The sequence below is a fragment of the Theobroma cacao genome, chromosome 8, assembly GCF_053813885.1.
Source record: "Theobroma cacao isolate CCN51 chromosome 8, ASM5381388v1, whole genome shotgun sequence".
Taxonomy (NCBI): Eukaryota; Viridiplantae; Streptophyta; class Magnoliopsida; order Malvales; family Malvaceae; genus Theobroma; species Theobroma cacao.
Window position 1 is genome coordinate 6,977,150 of NC_142646.1, and position 17,107 is coordinate 6,994,256.

Genomic DNA, 17,107 nt, shown 5'->3' on the forward strand with positions numbered 1-17,107 from the left:
CATTCAACTTAAAAATTTAAACTGTTTGAACTTTGAACGGCAAGATAAAAGTTAGAGAATAGTTTTTATTCATTCATATCATGTCCAAAAAATTCGGGTAAAGTTTCATTTGTTGGGTGAGAATTTCGTAATACTAACTTATATTCACTGTGAGACTTATATGACTTTACTGTTCTATTGAGTCTGGCCTAGCCAATAGCTTGTCCCTATTTTACATTCAAATCCTAGTATGTATATACTAATATGATTTATATGATTTTACTCTGTCCCTTTGATCAATGGATAATTGGAAGGTCTAAGGTTTGAGAAAGATCAATGTACTAAAAGAGTCAGTATTATCTTGTGAAGTCCATCATTTTAGAAGCATAGAAACTGGAACAATAACAGTCAAGGACTGGGTAATATGTGTCGGGCTATACCAGTTTGTATTACAGGTACTAGTGACTCTATATATTTGCTGCTATTTTTTTTTTCTAGAAAAGAAGAACAAATGATATATAAGAAAGATGAGAAATGAGTTGTATTATTACAGGGAAAGAGGAGCAGATGCCAGCCATTGCAATTCCAACAAATCAAGTGTTGGGATGTGGGCTTACCTTTTCAACAAAATATACCACCCTTTTCTGATCGAAGAAGCTTGCCTTACAAATCCTCTTTCGTGTACACAATAATTTTTTCACTCTCGTTGTTATGGAGTGGCTACTAGAGTCCTCCGTAAGGAATTACACGTTCCAAAACCCTTTGACCTTTTATGGTGCCTCAAGAATGAAGAAAAAGAGAAGAAGAAAAAAGAGAGAAAAGAGCTTTTCGATTTTTCTGACTTACAGAAGAACTCACGTTCACTCTTTTTGCTATGTCTTGAAACCAGTACGTCTATTCATTATTTATAGATGTATTAGAGATATAGAGATAAGATATTTTAAATTTAAACAAATTAAATTTTAAAAAAATAAATAATCCTTATTTAAATTTAAATAAATTAAATTTAAATACAATGGATAGATAATTTAATTTAAACAAATTAAATTTAAATTTATCATATCTCAAATATTTATTATTAATTATTCAATTAAAATATATCAGAATAATATCTAATATTAATTAATTGAATATTAGTTAATTATCCACAAATAATTAATAAAGTTGCATGCTATGTGGATGCACCACATTTAAATGCAACATCTCCCATTCGTACACATTGGCATCAACTTATACCATTCTCAATTTAACTCATTCTTCATTCATCGTCATACAGGGAAAATGGAACGTGCGACCAACGAGAAAATAAAGGTATCGGTGAGCAGTGAGATATTAAGTTACCATCTTACTAATATAACACTGCTCGAGTTCTCATCATACCCTAAGTCATTTTAATCACAAAAGATTTTGCATCTCTGATCCCTCATACACGTAAGAGCTATGCAGAATCTCTTTATGTGTCTAAACTCGTGGTTATATCTAACAACTAATGTTTTTTTTTTTTTATAACTGCCCGGGCAATAAGTTATAGACTATTTATGTGAGATGTATAATGACTCTTCCTTGGATACTCATGTCAATCCATTGAGATTTGACTGCTTTCCTAGTCATGTTCTGCTAGATCATTTCATTTTTGACCCTTAGAAATCATGCTAAAGTAGCAACACCAAATCTCAACTTCATAACATAGATCTAAGTCCAAAGGGTATAAAATTTGGACTACATAAGTCCGTAGGGCTCACACAGTGATGAAGCAAGGATCTATTCAATCACTCCCTTCCATTGGTCGACAAATAGCATATACAGTATGAAATGTATGTTATGGTGGATCTTTTATTTAAGGTTTGTCACGTCAAAACCACCATACAGATCTCAATCCAATCCTTACAAAAGGATTGACTTGAATCCCCTAAGATTCAAATCCGGCTATCACTGGCTCCATGGAATATGAATAATCTCCATGTTTGACTCTTACGAGCCTCAATTTGACTCTAAGTCAAGGTGACATTACTAAGATCCTTGCTCACAACTCATGTGACAAGGAGATCACAAAACGCTTGGTACCTTGTGATCGTTTAAGTTTTATCCCACACACTACCGAAGAGTTGGGGCGATTATCCCGTGTGAAAGGAATAATCTATAAAGCCAGGTGACAATAATTACCTTAAATATGTGCCCTAATTAATTAACAACATTTGATCAACTGATTTAAAATAGACTTAATTTATTAATTGTTCAGAAATAATAGTACATGAATATCAAATGCCTAATAATCCTAAACCTCTAATATGCTTTTGAAAAGCATTTCGAGCAATAGGTTTAGTGAATGGGTTTACTAATATATCAGTTGTGGAAATGTACTTCAACACAACAAGACCTTATGCAATGATGTCACGAATGTAGTGATAGCGAGTATCAACGTGTTTAGTTTTTCCATGATACTTAGAATCTTTTGTATAAGCTATGCTAGTTGTGTTGTCACAATAAAGTACAATAGCTTCACTAAGATGCCTAGTAATGTTCAAGCTTTGTAAGAATCTCTTTAACCAAACCACTTCTTGAACTGCAGCACAACATGCTACATACTCTACTTCCATAGTATATAGAGCAGTATAAAGCTGCTTCTTGCTACTCCAGAAAATAGCTCCGCCTCCAAGTATAAAAGCATATCCTGAAGTAAACTTTCGATCATCTTTATCACCGACGTGATCAGCATCACTATATCCGACTAATTTTAGATTTCCACCTTGATAGCACAAAGTCAAATTAGTGGTTCCTCTTAGATACCGTAGTATCCTTTTGACTGCAGCCCAATGGGCAATCCTAAGATTACTTTGGTACCTACTAACTATACCAACCTCAAAACATATGTCCGGTCGAGAACACATTGTCGTGACGTGCGGGTCCGGGAACCCGTCCTCCAGACGCGGGCGAAAATTAAATATGTGTGGGAGTCGCCACCAATCTTTTTTATCTAGGTGTGATTGGTCACCTATTAACCCGATTCTTAATCGACGAAGTCCTAAATTAATTTTAGGTCCGTCGAAAGAACGAGAACTGGTCCACATTTTTTAGAGATGGGTTCGGGAGTGCGGTTACGCACGGAGAAGGGTTAGCACCTCCGTGACGCCCGTTCTACGAACGGTACCATTTAATCTTAAGTTATCTTAATATAGCCTTTTCTTAGTTTAATCCCTATTTTATTAATTAAATTTTATTGAATTGTCAGACTGAGTTTTTTGCTTGGTTTTACGTATGCATATGATGCAAGTGTAGAATGATGTCGTGACTTGTTTATTTTAAATGATGGAGTCGATAATCTTTTATTGGAAAATTATCCGAAGACTATCCCAACGCTTTGGTGAAGTCTCGAAATTCTCCTCACCTAGAGATATTCCCGGAAGAACTCGTCTCTACGAGCTCCTCGGGGAAATCCCATCATCGGGATTCCCGCGCCATATGCAAAATAAGAGTGGCGTGCAATGACAGAATAAAATGATAGTATCTACATGCACGCGTTTATTGATGATCTAAAAATTTTGATTATTTGTTATTTATTATTTTTTATTTTATATATATACTTTATTTTTTTTGATCATTTAAATCCATGTTTGTTGGTCAATTTTTTACTTGATTACAAAGCTTATCTAAATAATTAATTAATTTTTAAACGATTAGATTAACTTTATTTAGTAATATTTATTTGAATTAACAAAATTTTTCTACATATATTGTTTTTTAACAATGACTATTTTACTTAATGGGTTTTGAAATCTAGAGTTCAGATTTATCCCGACGCTTCGGTGAAAATCTGTCTCTAATTTCGCACCCGAAAATATCCACCGGAAAGAGGCAACTCTTTACCTCCATTTTGGTGGTAATACTCAAATATTTGTTCCAATTATATTATTTATTATTATTTATTTATTTTTCATTTTATTATTATCATTATTTTTTATTTTTTTATTTTTTTTACATTTTTATATTTTTTATATTTTTTATTTATTTATTTTATCTAAAAATACAATATAATATGTATATATATATATATATATATTTGCATCATGAATTACTATTATTATTATTTATTTTTATTTTTTTGCAAGCCTTCAAATATATTTATAATATTAATATTTTTTATTATTTACATATCTTTATTAAAGCTAAGCAAATAATTAAAATAAACTAGATAGGCCTAAATCCACAAGAAATGGGTAAGGCCTCACCTTGCTTGGGCCGGAAGGATGGCCCAAGTTGTCTGGGCTGCGCGGAGGTCTGCCTGGCCCGCTTCCTTGGTCCGCTTGGCCCGCTTCCTTGGTTCGCTTGGCCCGCTTCCTTGGTCCGCTTGGCTCTCTCCTGAACGCACCGTTTTGGGGCTCTGGGGACTCCCTCAAACGACGTCGTTTTGGCGTCGACCCTTTGAATTCTTCCCTCTGCCGAAACGACGTCGTTTTAAGCCCTAAACTCGGGTATTTAAGTCCCGTTTTTGTCTTTTCCTCTCATTTTCAGCCTTTCAGTTTCTCTCTCTAGTCGCACCCTCTCCCTTCTCTCTAAAAAATCTCCCTTCTTCGTCGGCGCCGGCGTCCCGTCTTCTCTCCCTAAATCTCTCGCCGGCTTCCTCGGACCCTCTCTCCTCTCAGATCTCACCCTTCCGTCGGCCTCTCTCCTCCCAGATCTCACCCTTCCGTCGACCTCTCTCCTCTCCTCTCAGATCTCACCCTTCCGTCGGCCTCTCTCCTCTCAAATCTCCACTTTCCGTCGGCCTTTCTCCTTGTTTTTTTTTTGTTTAATTTTTGTGTTTTTTTTTTCTCTGTGGCTAACTGCTGGTTGATTTTTTGGTTTTTTCGTGTCCCCTTTTCTTTGCAGGTTGCAAGTGGATTTAAAGAGCCGGGTTATCCAAAAAATTGGACAACCCGGCGAGGGGGGTTTTGGCACCCCTGGAGTTGGTGGCCAGAACCCCCATCCCCCGTAGTGGGTGGGGGATGGGATGGCGAAGGGATGGCTGGGCGTACGCCCAGCCATCCCCAATTTTTTATTATTATTATTATTATTATTTATTATTATTATTATTATTTATTATTTATTTTATTTAATTTAATTTAAATTTTTTTTAGTTAGGTGTCTACAGTTGCCCCTCTTTGTACATTCTTGAGAATCAAGGATAGTGCAAAGACGTAGACACCACATTTGGCTTATCTCGAAACCAGTTGGTTTAATCAAATCGATCTAGAATCGACTTATCTCAAAATAAGTTCGATTTTAAACAAAAATGAAATTCCTAGACTTGATATGGGCTTGACCCATGTTAGAGCAAATTCAATTAAAATTTTTAGACTTAATCTTGGCTCGACCTATCCCACAACAGGTTCGATTTAAACAAAATTAAAATTCTTAGACTTAATCTAGGCTCGATCTATCTCACAACAGGTTCGATCTGAAAATTGAAATTCCTAAACTTAATCTAGGCTCGACCTGTCTCACAACAGGTTCGATTTAAACAAAATTAAAATTCCTAGACTTAATCTGGGCTCGACCTATCTCACAACAGGTTCGATCTAAAAATTGAAATTCCTAGACTTAATCTAGGTTCGACCTATCTCGCAACAGGTTCGATTTAAACAAAATTAAAATTCTTAGACTTAATCTAGGCTCGACCCATCTCACAACAGGTTCGATTTAAACAAAATTAAAATTCCTAGACTTAATCTAGGCTCGACCTATCTCACAACAGGTTCGATTTAAACAAAATTAAAATTCTTAGACTTAATCTAGGCTCGACCCATCTCACAACAGGTTCGATTTAAACAAAATTAAAATTTCTAGACTTAATCTAGGCTCGACCCATCTCACAACAGGTTCGATTTAAACAAAATTAAAATTCTTAGACTTAATCTAGGCTCGACCTATCTCACAACAAGTTCGATTTAAACAAAATTAAAATTCTTAGACTTAATCTAGGCTCGACCCATCTCACAACAGGTTCGATTTAAACAAAATTAAAATTCCTAGACTTAATCTAGGCTCGATCTATCTCCCAACAGGTTCGATCTAAAAAAAATTCTTTAATGCTAACTTAATTGAAATAACATGAAATGAAAAGACTCAAATCCTTCCATTGGAGTTTTACAATCTCAACCCTTTAGGTCGAGTGACTTTCTACCTTTGACGCTTGGGACATGAATTAATTTTGATTCTTGTCGAGTGAGTGGCTAGGCATGTATGCATGATTGACATGATTGAATGCTTTTCATGTTTACGATTCATTAAGGTTCCAAGACCTTCCTCTTGCTTCATCCGATTTTTCACTGCAACTTTCGATCTTCTTTGCCTGTTTTCTTTCCTCCTGTAGAATTCAGGTAACTCCAAATTTTCCCTTAAGTACCCTCTCTCTTAACATCTGGCTTTGCCTTTGGTTCAAGGCTCTGCCATTCCTTTTTTCATCGTTAAGTCTTTTACTGAACAATGAGTGTAACTTCTTGCTTAATTAGTTTATTTCTTTTACCAATCATCATTCATTTTTATGACAATCACTATGTGAATCACGGGATGGTAAATAACGAAAGAGTTGAAATAAAGAGGCGAAGAAAAACTTCATATATGAGGAATCAAATAGTTCAAGGTAAACAGAATTTACAGGGCAAACATTAGATCTTTAAATAATGAACACTCAGACCACCAAGAGAAAACAATATGATATTCCACTTCAAGAATTGTCCTTGATTGATGCTTTGAGCAAATCTGTAGGTTGCAGATTCCCTAACTTCCCTTACTTTGCGAAATTGTGGAACTCCATTCATGGTGTATTTCTACCTCAATCTTGTGTTCCCTTTAGGCTGACATCCTCAAATTCCATTCTAACTTCCTACTTTTCGGCCTCAAGCCGCCCTTTTCGGGTTTTTAGCATGAGCCTCCTCCTTTAGGTACGAGCCGCCCTTTTTCGAGTTTTCAGCACGAACCCCCTCATTTAGGTACGAGCTGCCCTTTTCGGGTTTTCAGCACGAACCCCTTATGTTTTTTTTTTTTTTTAAGCATAGTACTTCTTCACCGCATCCGCATTTATTGGATTAGGCATATCTCCCCCATCCATGTCAGCCAAAATCAAAGCTCCTCCTGAAAAAGCCTTTTTTACCACATATGGCCCTTCCCAATTCGGCATCCATTTTCCCCGAAAATCAGTTTGATTATGGAGTATTCTCTTGAGAACCAACTCTCCTTCTCGGAACTGCTTGGGATGAACTTTTTTCTCGTATGCTCGCATCATCCTTCGTTGGTACATCTGACCATGACAAAGAGCCGCCAGCCTTTTCTCCTCAATCAGATTCAACTGTTCGTAGCGGGAGCGGATCCACTCAGCATCTTCCAATTCCGTTTCCATCAACACCCTCAATGATGGGATTTCTACTTCAACAGGTAGAACTGCTTCTGCACCGTATACTAATGAGTACGGAGTTGCACCGGTGGAGGTACGCACTGAAGTTCGATATGCATGTAAGGCAAAAGGAAGTTTCTCATGCCAGTCTTTATAAACTTCAGTCATCTTTTCGACAATCTTTTTGATGTTTTTGTTGGCTGCCTCTACCGCTCCGTTCATCTTCGGACGGTAAGTGGTCGAGTTATGATGCTTGATCTTGAATTTAGCGCAAACATCCTTCACCATCGCACCATTCAAATTGCTTGCGTTATCCGTTATGATCCTTTCTAGAAGCCCATATCGACATATGATCTCCTTTTGGATGAACCTGCACACCACTTTTTGTGTCACATTGGCATAGGAAGCTGCTTCTACCCATTTTGTGAAATAATCAATGGCCACCAATATGAATCGATGTCCATTAGAGGCTTTTGGCGTAATAAGTCCAATCACGTCCATTCCCCACATTGAAAATGGCCAAGGTGCCGTGAAAACGTGCAATGGGGCTGGTGGAGCATGGATTCTATCAGCGTAAACTTGACACTTGTGGCATTTTCGAGCAAAGTTTATGCAGTCTGATTCCAATGTCAACCAATAATAACCAGCTCTCATAATTTGTCTAGCCAACATATGTCCATTAGCATGAGCTCCACAAGTTCCTTCGTGGACTTCTTTAATTATTTTGTTGGCTTCCGCAACATCCATACATCTCAAGAGTACTTGATCTCGAGTCCTTTTGTAGAGCACTTCTCCGCTAAGGAAGAAACCCATTGCTAATCTTCTAAGAGTTCGCTTGTCATTATCCGTGACATTCTCAAGGTATGTCTGGTGCTTGATGTATTGCATGATATCATGATACCACGGCTTACCATCAACCTCTTCTTCAACATTCAAGCAGTGTGCGGAGACTTCACGGACTTTTAAATCAAAAGGGCGTACATCGACCGCCTTTTTTATTTTGAACATCGCTGCGAGGGTGGCTAAAGCATCAGCAATCTGATTCTCTTCTCGAGGCAAATGGTTGAAGCTGATTTCTTTGAACTGTTTGCTTAATTCTGTAACCAGCTTTTTATATGGAACTAGTTTAGGATCTCTAGTTTTCCATTCACCTTTCATTTGACATATCACTAAAGCCGAATCTCCGTAAACATCTATCGTGTCAGCCTTCATATCAATTGCTGCTTGTAATCCCATTACCAACGCCTCATACTCCGCCATATTGTTAGTACAATTGAAATTCAATCTTGCCGTGGCCGGATAGTACTTTCCATTTGGAGAAATCAACACTGCCCCAATTCCGTGCCCCAAAGCATTGGATGCCCCATCAAAATACACCTTCCATGGATTAAGTTCATTGGGATCAACTTTTTCTACATGCAAGACGGCCATCAAATCTTCATCTGGGAAATCGAAACTTACAGATTCATAATCTTCATTAGCTCGATCTGCAAGGAAATCGGCGATGGCGCTCCCTTTGATTAATTTTTGGGACACATACACAATGTCATACTCAGACAATAGTACTTGCCATCGAGCTATTCTTCCGGACAGGCAGGGTTTTTCAAAAATATACTTGATGGGATCTAATTTCGCCACCAACCATGTTGTGTGATACAACATATACTGTCGGAGCCTCTGGGCGGTCCATGCTAGCGCACAACACATCTTTTTGAGCGCAGAATATTTGGACTCATACTCCATGAATTTCTTGCTCAAGTAATATACGGCTCGTTCTTTCTTCCCAGTTTCATCATGTTGTCCCAATACACATCCCATAGAATTCTTGTTCACAGTCAAATACAGAATGAGAGGTTTTCGACCGTCGGTGGCATCAACACTGGTAGATTTGTGAGATATTCTTTGATTTTATCAAAGGCTATTTCACATTCTTCATTCCACTCTCCTGGGTCTCGTTTCCGAAGTAGTTTGAAGATTGGATCACATTTGCAGGTGAGCTGGGATATAAATCGAGCAATGTAATTCAGCCTCCCTAAAAATCCTCTCACTTCTTTTTGCGTTTTGGGAGGTGGTAGCTCTTGAATAGCTCGTATTTTATCCGGGTCCACTTCAATTCCTTTTTCACTGACTATGAACCCCAACAATTTCCCAGAGGTTACACCGAAAGTGCATTTTGCAGGATTCAACTTGAGCTGGAACTTCCGCAATCTCTCGAACAGTTTCTTGAGATTGACAGTATGATCCCTTTCTGTATGAGATTTTGCAATCATGTCATCCACGTATACCTCTATCTCTTTATGCATCATATCGTGGAACAAAGCTACCATTGCCCTTTGGTAAGTGGCGCCTGCATTCTTCAATCCAAATGGCATTACTTTGTAACAAAACATTCCCCACATGGTCACGAACGTTGTTTTTTCCATATCTTCGGGTGCCATCTTAATCTAATTGTAACCAGAAAAGCCATCCATGAATGAGAACAAAGCATGTTTTGCTGTGTTGTCCACAAGAGTATCAATATGTGGCAAAGGGAAGCTATCCTTCGGACTCGCTCTGTTCAAATCCCTATAATCGACGCACATTCGAACTTTTCCATCCTTCTTAGGAACTGAAACTATATTAGCTACCCATTCAGGGTACTTAGCCACCTCTAAAAATCCAGCATCGAATTACCTTTTTACTTCCTCTTTAATCTTAAGCAACATCTCTGGCTTCATCCTTCTCAACTTTTGTTTAATAGGCTTGCAATCTGGTTCCAAAGGTAACTTGTGAACAACCATGTCAGTATTAAGACCTGGCATGTCCTGATATGACCAAGCAAACACGTCCACATATTCACGGAGTAATTCTTCCAGCTTTTGTCGTTCATCGGATGACAGCGAGGTGCCAATCTTAACCTCTTTCTTCTCTTCCCCATTTCCGAGGTTAATCATTTCTGTGAGTTCCTGATGAGGTAAACTCTCCTTTTCTTCCTGTTCCAACATTCTCGACAAATCAGGGGGTAAGCTGTAGTCATCCACCTCCTCTTCATTTTTCAATTCATCAATGTTCGGAATTATCTCAAAATCGATATTCAAATCGTTGTCTAGATTGTCTTCGTGTTCATTATTTAAAGACCTGCAAACAGGTAAAGTTGGACGCGTGTATGGGCAAGTATTTATCGGCTAAAAGAATAGATGAAAGGAAATATGCAAAAAGATTGATGAATTATGAAACACATTATGCATTGTCATTTATTCAAATGATGAAAGTAACAGAAAGCCCTACTTAAACAGGAAATTAATCTTAACACCCTTGGGCATAGGCATTTAGATAAAATTGTTCATTACATTTTGGAAGACTTAAAGATGATGGACAGTTCCGTGGCTGTCCAATTGCTTAACTCATCTCCCGGCGGTATTGGATACACCACAGGGATCTTCCCATCAGGTTCTTCATCTCTGATCATATGGATTGATAGCTCATCAAATATCTGTAGAACCTGATTGACCTTTGGTGGCGATTAGGGATGAATGAAACCTGCAGAGCGAAAAGTCTCGTATAGGTGTGGGATTGTCCGTTCCCCGAATTCTTCTTCCTTTCCCTCAAGTTGAGCCATCCTTTTAATCTTCTTTTGGGCTGTCAGTTTCCTTATCTCTTCTTTGGTAGGCTTGTACCCCAAACCAAACCTTTCTTCGTTCTTCATTGGAGTCAGAGGACGGTTAATTCCTTGTAAATTCTTTCCTAACCCCAAACCAGCACGGCATCCTTTACCCACAGTCTGCTTAACTCCCATTTTAGTGGCTACTGACAAACGAGGGGTTGGTATCACTTTCTTTTCCCCCACATAAGTAGCATTAACAAATTCAAAAGATCTGAAAGAGCATTCTGGGACTTCTTCTGTCGCCTCTACATAGGGAGCAGATGATGGTTGAATAGCCAGTATGTCTTCCTCCGCACATACACTTATCAATTGGCCTTCAGCTATGAACTTAACCTTTTGGTGAAGGGAAGATGGTATGGCTCCAGCCATATGAATCCATGGACGCCCTAACAAGCAATTGTATGACGGGGCAATGTCCATGACTTGAAATTGGACCTCAAAAATGCAAGGGCCAATTTTTATTGATAGTTCAATGTCCCCTACCACTTCTCTTGTGGTCCCATCGAAAGCCCTTACAACCATGCGGCTGGTTCTCATATACGACACATCTACTGGCAACTTGGTTAAAGTAGAGCGAGGCATGACATTCAAAGCTGAACCATTATCGACCAAGACCCTAGGTACAGCATGGTCCTTGCATTTGATGGTAATGTGCAGCGCTTTGTTACTTCCTCGACCACCCGATGGTATTTCCTCATCATTAAAAGCAATGAAGTTTCCCACTGTAATGTTCCCCACGATGTGGTCTAACTTTTCCACTGATATATCTTGTGCCACATAAGCTTGGTTCAAGACTTTGAGCAGTGCGTTCCTGTGTGCTTCCGAATTCAACAGTAAAGACAACAACGAGATGCGAGCGGGCATCTTGGTTAATTGTTCTACCACGCTGTATTCACTGTGTTTGATAAACTTGAAAAATTCACCCGCTTCTTTCTCGGTGACAGGATTTTTGACCTCATTGTTCGGGGCAACTACGGATTCGTCAACTTGGTCCTTGAAAAAGGTATCTGCTTTCTTTAGGCCTCCCTCTCCTTGTGCTGGTTTCCCTTTTTCGATTCTTTCTGCTACCTCAGGGGAATAACATCGCCCGCTTCGCGTTATAACCCCCACACCAGTTATGTCTTCAAAAGATGCTTGGGGGGCGGATGAAGCTGTGCCCAAAATATTACACTCATAATTCCATGGGACAGCCTTATCGCTCTTGTAAGGGAATGGGCTGGGGACTTCGATGGTGATACCACTTCTGATCATAGTTGGGGATGTATCATTCATCGGGCTTCTGTTTTCTTCATAGAAGATGGTGAGAGGTTTAGGTTTGTTTGCCCCGAATGAACTTGATGCCACTTCAGCTGGGGTTTCTCCATTTATGGTTCCGACCAAATTCTCTTCAGCTTCTTCATAAAACTCAATTACCGATGAATCCATCAATTCTTGCAACTTACGACGAAAGCCATCAAAATTTTGAATGGAATGCCCAATTGCCCCCATATGAAATTTGCAAGAATAAGCGAGATCATGCCCCAATTCCTTTGTGTCAATGGGTTCTGGAGTGATGGCATTTATCTTGGACAACGCCTCAAACACTTTATCCATCGGCGTTTGAATATCATCAATACTCTTTTTCACCCTTCGAATCATCCCTTCATATATGGCATTCACAGTCGGTCTTCCATGATTAGGTAACGGGTTCCCATCAACACTCGAACTGTCTTTTTTGGCAAAATTTAAAAGCCCTGCCTTAATGAGCGCTTGGACCTTATGTTTTAAAGAAGTGCAATTCTCGGTGGAGTGCCCTTGAATTCCAAAATGGTAATCACAATGCGCATTCAGATCATACCATTTCGGGAAAGGTGGTCGGAGTGGTTCTAAAGGGGTTCGAGCAAGGAGTCGATTTTCTATGAGTTGTGGCAACAATGTAGTGTAAGGGACTAGAATAGGATCAAACTTTGGTCTTTCTGGGGTAGTTTTAGGTCCTCTTTGACCATGGCCAGGATTATTGGTTGAAGCTACCGGTCTTGGTGGTGGAGTTTGTGGAAGAACATTGGTTTGAAATGTTGGTTACGGGACGGGTTGGTACACATATGGGTTTTGTGTGATGTTGCCTATGTGCGGATAGAAGGGTTGGTATGGAGGGTACGGGTAATATGGGTTAAAGTTGTGGGCTTGTTGGTTGTCGTGAGCGACTGCTTGCACATCCCCTTCTTTCTTCTTGGGCGTACTCCCTTTCTTTGAGCTGGCAACTTCATGCCCTTCAATTTTTCCGCTTTTGATAGCTCATTCTATTATTTCTCCCGATAAGACCAAATCTGCAAAGTTTTTCGTGGCATTGCCGATCAAGCGCTCATAGAATGGAGCTCGGAGGGTGTTTATGAACAAACAGTCATCTCCTTATCAGTGAGAGGTGGTTGAACTTGCGCTGCTGTATCTCTCCACCTTTGGGCATATTCCTTGAAGTTCTCGCTTTGCTTCTTCTCCATAGTTTGTAATGACAACCGATCAGGGGCTAATTCAGCCACATGCTTGTACTGAGCTATGAAGGCTCTTGCTAAGTCTTTCCAAGTCTTGATACGGTTTCGATCTAGCTGTACGTACCATCGAGCAGCTGACCCAGTCAAGCTGTCTTGGAAAAAATGGATCAGTAACTTATCATCGTGAGACTGTGCAGCCATCTTCCGACAGTACATGGTGATATGTGCCATGGGACATTTTGTTCCGTCATATTTTTCAAATTCCGGAACCTTGAACTTGGCAGGGATTAATACATCCGGCACTAAGCATAGCTCAGTTGCGTCCATGGTACCAAACCTATCAACTCCTTCGATAGCACGAAGACGTTCTTCCAATAGATCATACTTTTTCTTGTCTTTTTCATTTTCTCCTGTTTGTGACGAGTCCTTTCTTAGTTTTTCTTGCTCTTTTGGGTCGTCTAAATCTGGGACATTTATTGGTTCAGCAGGATTTATCCCAAGGTATGGCCTAAATTGCCCCTGAGTCGGTTGATGGCCTAGCGGGGGTGGTGCATTGTAATAGATGGATGGCATCACTTGGGGGTGGACCCTTTGAGAGGTTTGGGCATGTGGTGGAGTGAACCCTAGGGGATAGGGTGGATCATCCCTTTGGTTTCCACTATCTTATGTTGGTGGGTTTTCTGACGGAGCTGGCTCTTCTATCGCTCTTTTTCCTTTACTGAGATTCATCATCAATTCCATCATCTTTGCTAACTGTTCTCTCATTTCTTCCTAAGCTCTTTCCATTCTGTCCATTCGCTCTCTTTGTTCTTCTTCCATGATCCTTGCTCGCTGACGCGTATTATGAACACGTTGGTCACTTGGCTTAGGTGGTCGAGCTATTTTGGAACCTTATTATTGATCATAAACATGAATTAGATGCGTATTTGATGCATGAATGAACCCATTATCTTTATTTTTAGATGCAAATACTCATTGTCATGAAATGATGATTTATGCATGTATGAATGATTATGTACTAAAAGTATTCATCACGTGACACCCAACAACAAAAGTCATCCACTGCATAAGATATTTGTCTTAGATTACAACTCAAAGGCCATCTAGAAATATTCGCCAATCTTATTATAATGGCTATACACCTCATCTAAATACTTGATCAACTGTTGCTCTTGTTTTCCAACTGGAAAGATCTGGCTCCTTAATATGTCCGTTTTCCAAGCCATGTTTCTTGCCTTGTAAGCCACTTCCCTCATTTGCCAAACCAAGTAATCCATCTGGTCGTATTTCTCTGTATAAGCTTGTCTGTAAGATTCACCCCATTCTTGGATTCTGGTGCTCTGTTGCTTGAGGCGTTCATATTCTTGTTGATAAGTCGTCATGACCCCTTCGAGCTCTTCATACTCCTGTCTTAGTAATTGGATGGACTCTTGTTGGAATCGCACTTGTCTTCTTAACCCATCATTGTGCGTTTGAAGTTCATTACCTCGATTTTCTCTCACCTGTATTTCCCTTTGAAGTTCACTGGTTGTGACAGAAAACTTATCATTCAGGCTCTCATACTTCCCTTCCATTTTTCGGACTTTCTTTCTTTGCTCACTTACTTCTCTTTTCATTTTCTCACACTCTTTTTGGAGGTCTTCATACCGTTGCTTCCAACTGGCATTTTCGGCTTCGGACTTCTTTCGAGCCAACTCACTTTCGAGCAAAGCGTCTCGTGGTTCTGGATCAACTGGGCCACGTAGTGCGTCTTCTTTCGGATATACTACATCCTTAACTCGTTGGTCATGCCACATCTGATATCCGGTAGTCACTTCGTCGGTGTACCTCCCTTGATCCACTCGGCTGGTTTTCTTCCAAGCTTGCGCAATCTCTTCAATCCTTTTTAGAAAACCCGACTCTCCATAAGCAAACTCCAAAGTATTGAGTCGGTGTGTCATCGGCACAAACTGCTCTGACCCAAATTGTCTTCTCACCATAATTGGGGCGTAACTGATGGCTCCCTATGGCCCCATTAACGATACCCAAGGTTCATTTCCGCATTTGTACAAGACCGAGTGATGTGGCATCCACGGGGCTCTCCATGTTACTTCCACACTCATGAGTTCTCGAAGTCTAGAGATCCATTGTTCCTTAGTCCTATTTTCTAGCCATTCACTCTCACAAAATTCTCTAATAGGGGCGGTTTGCGGATGAAATGGCTTTCTGAACTTATCGACCTTGCATTCAAAGTGGCTCACTATCCAGATGGAAAGAAGCTGTGCACATCCCACAAATCATCCCTCACCTTTTCTTCTGCAGTAATTCAGTGATCTGAGAGTTTTCGCTAGAATAGAGGGCGAAGGGTTGGCCTTGTTGATGACTTGCTCGAAAAAGTCTATAATTTCGACTTCTATATGTCCCAAAACTTTGGGGAAGATCACAAGCCCATAAATTCCCAAGGCCATCACAAGCTGTCCTTGCTCGGTGTCCCGTTGCTTCATGATATAACTACGTAGAAAACTCCACGGGATACATTCATTGTCCCCTTTTTTCCTTAGGTTCTGATCAACTTCCGCCGAAGTAATACCCATCATCTTGGCTAACTTTCGCCTGTGTCCGGTCTTCTATCCTCTCTAATATATCTTGTTCGGATTATCGAGATCGATTTGCAGGAGAGCCGAGTATTCTTCGATCGTGGGGACCATATCCACCTTATTGAACACGAAGCATCTATACGACGGATCCCAAAATTGCACAATGGCCTTCAACAAATGTTCATCTATCTGGACCTTGAGGAGTCGAGCTATGTGGCCATATTTCCTATCAAAATTTGTCCGAGTGGTAGCCCCCCACTTATCCCATATGTTGAGCAAATCGGTGAAGTCGTTCTGTTTGAGATCAAGGTGGACCCTATCAGGTAGTGATGAGGAGTGATCCTTTGACAAACAATCTCCTTCACTTTGTTGGGTACTCGCCATATGCTGAGTCACTTGATAAATTCCGTCGTAACTTGAGGATGGCCATGATGACTCCATGTATGCAATTGGATCTACTCTGTTAATGGTTGTCAGGTGACAAATACTTTTCTTATTATGATGCAAATATGCATATGACAAAAAATTCCAGTTAGCACTATAAACAAAAATTCCAAAAGATGAATGAAAGTAATTAATAACCTGATACCTTTATTATTCGCGGAGAAGAATTTAGGACAAGGGGATTATGAAAATTCCTTCATGTGTACCTAGTCCAAAGGTATATTCTCACGGGTGAAGCTCTACCTAAGCAAAGGCAACTCTCGGTATTCTACATGCTGAGTTTGGGTTGAAAATGGAGCTAAAGGTTCCCAAATCGCTCCTCACTGTCGTCCACACGGACTAGTAAGGCACCCCGGTCCTCACCCATTACAGGCTTCAAACGGACTGGGTTCGATTTGAGTGGGAGTCTTCACTAGCCCATGCGGAGGTTATCGCCTCACGAGAGCGTAGCTACTTAACTCCCTCCTAATTAAGGATAAAGCCCGGGTGGAAGGCTTATGCATGAATGCAAGATGTGTAGTGTGTGAGAAGGAATATACCGACCTTGGACCAATAATTTCACATTCCCCTTATCCTAAATTTCCCGCAATTATTAAAATAGTGAAGTAATAATAACGAAATAAATAAA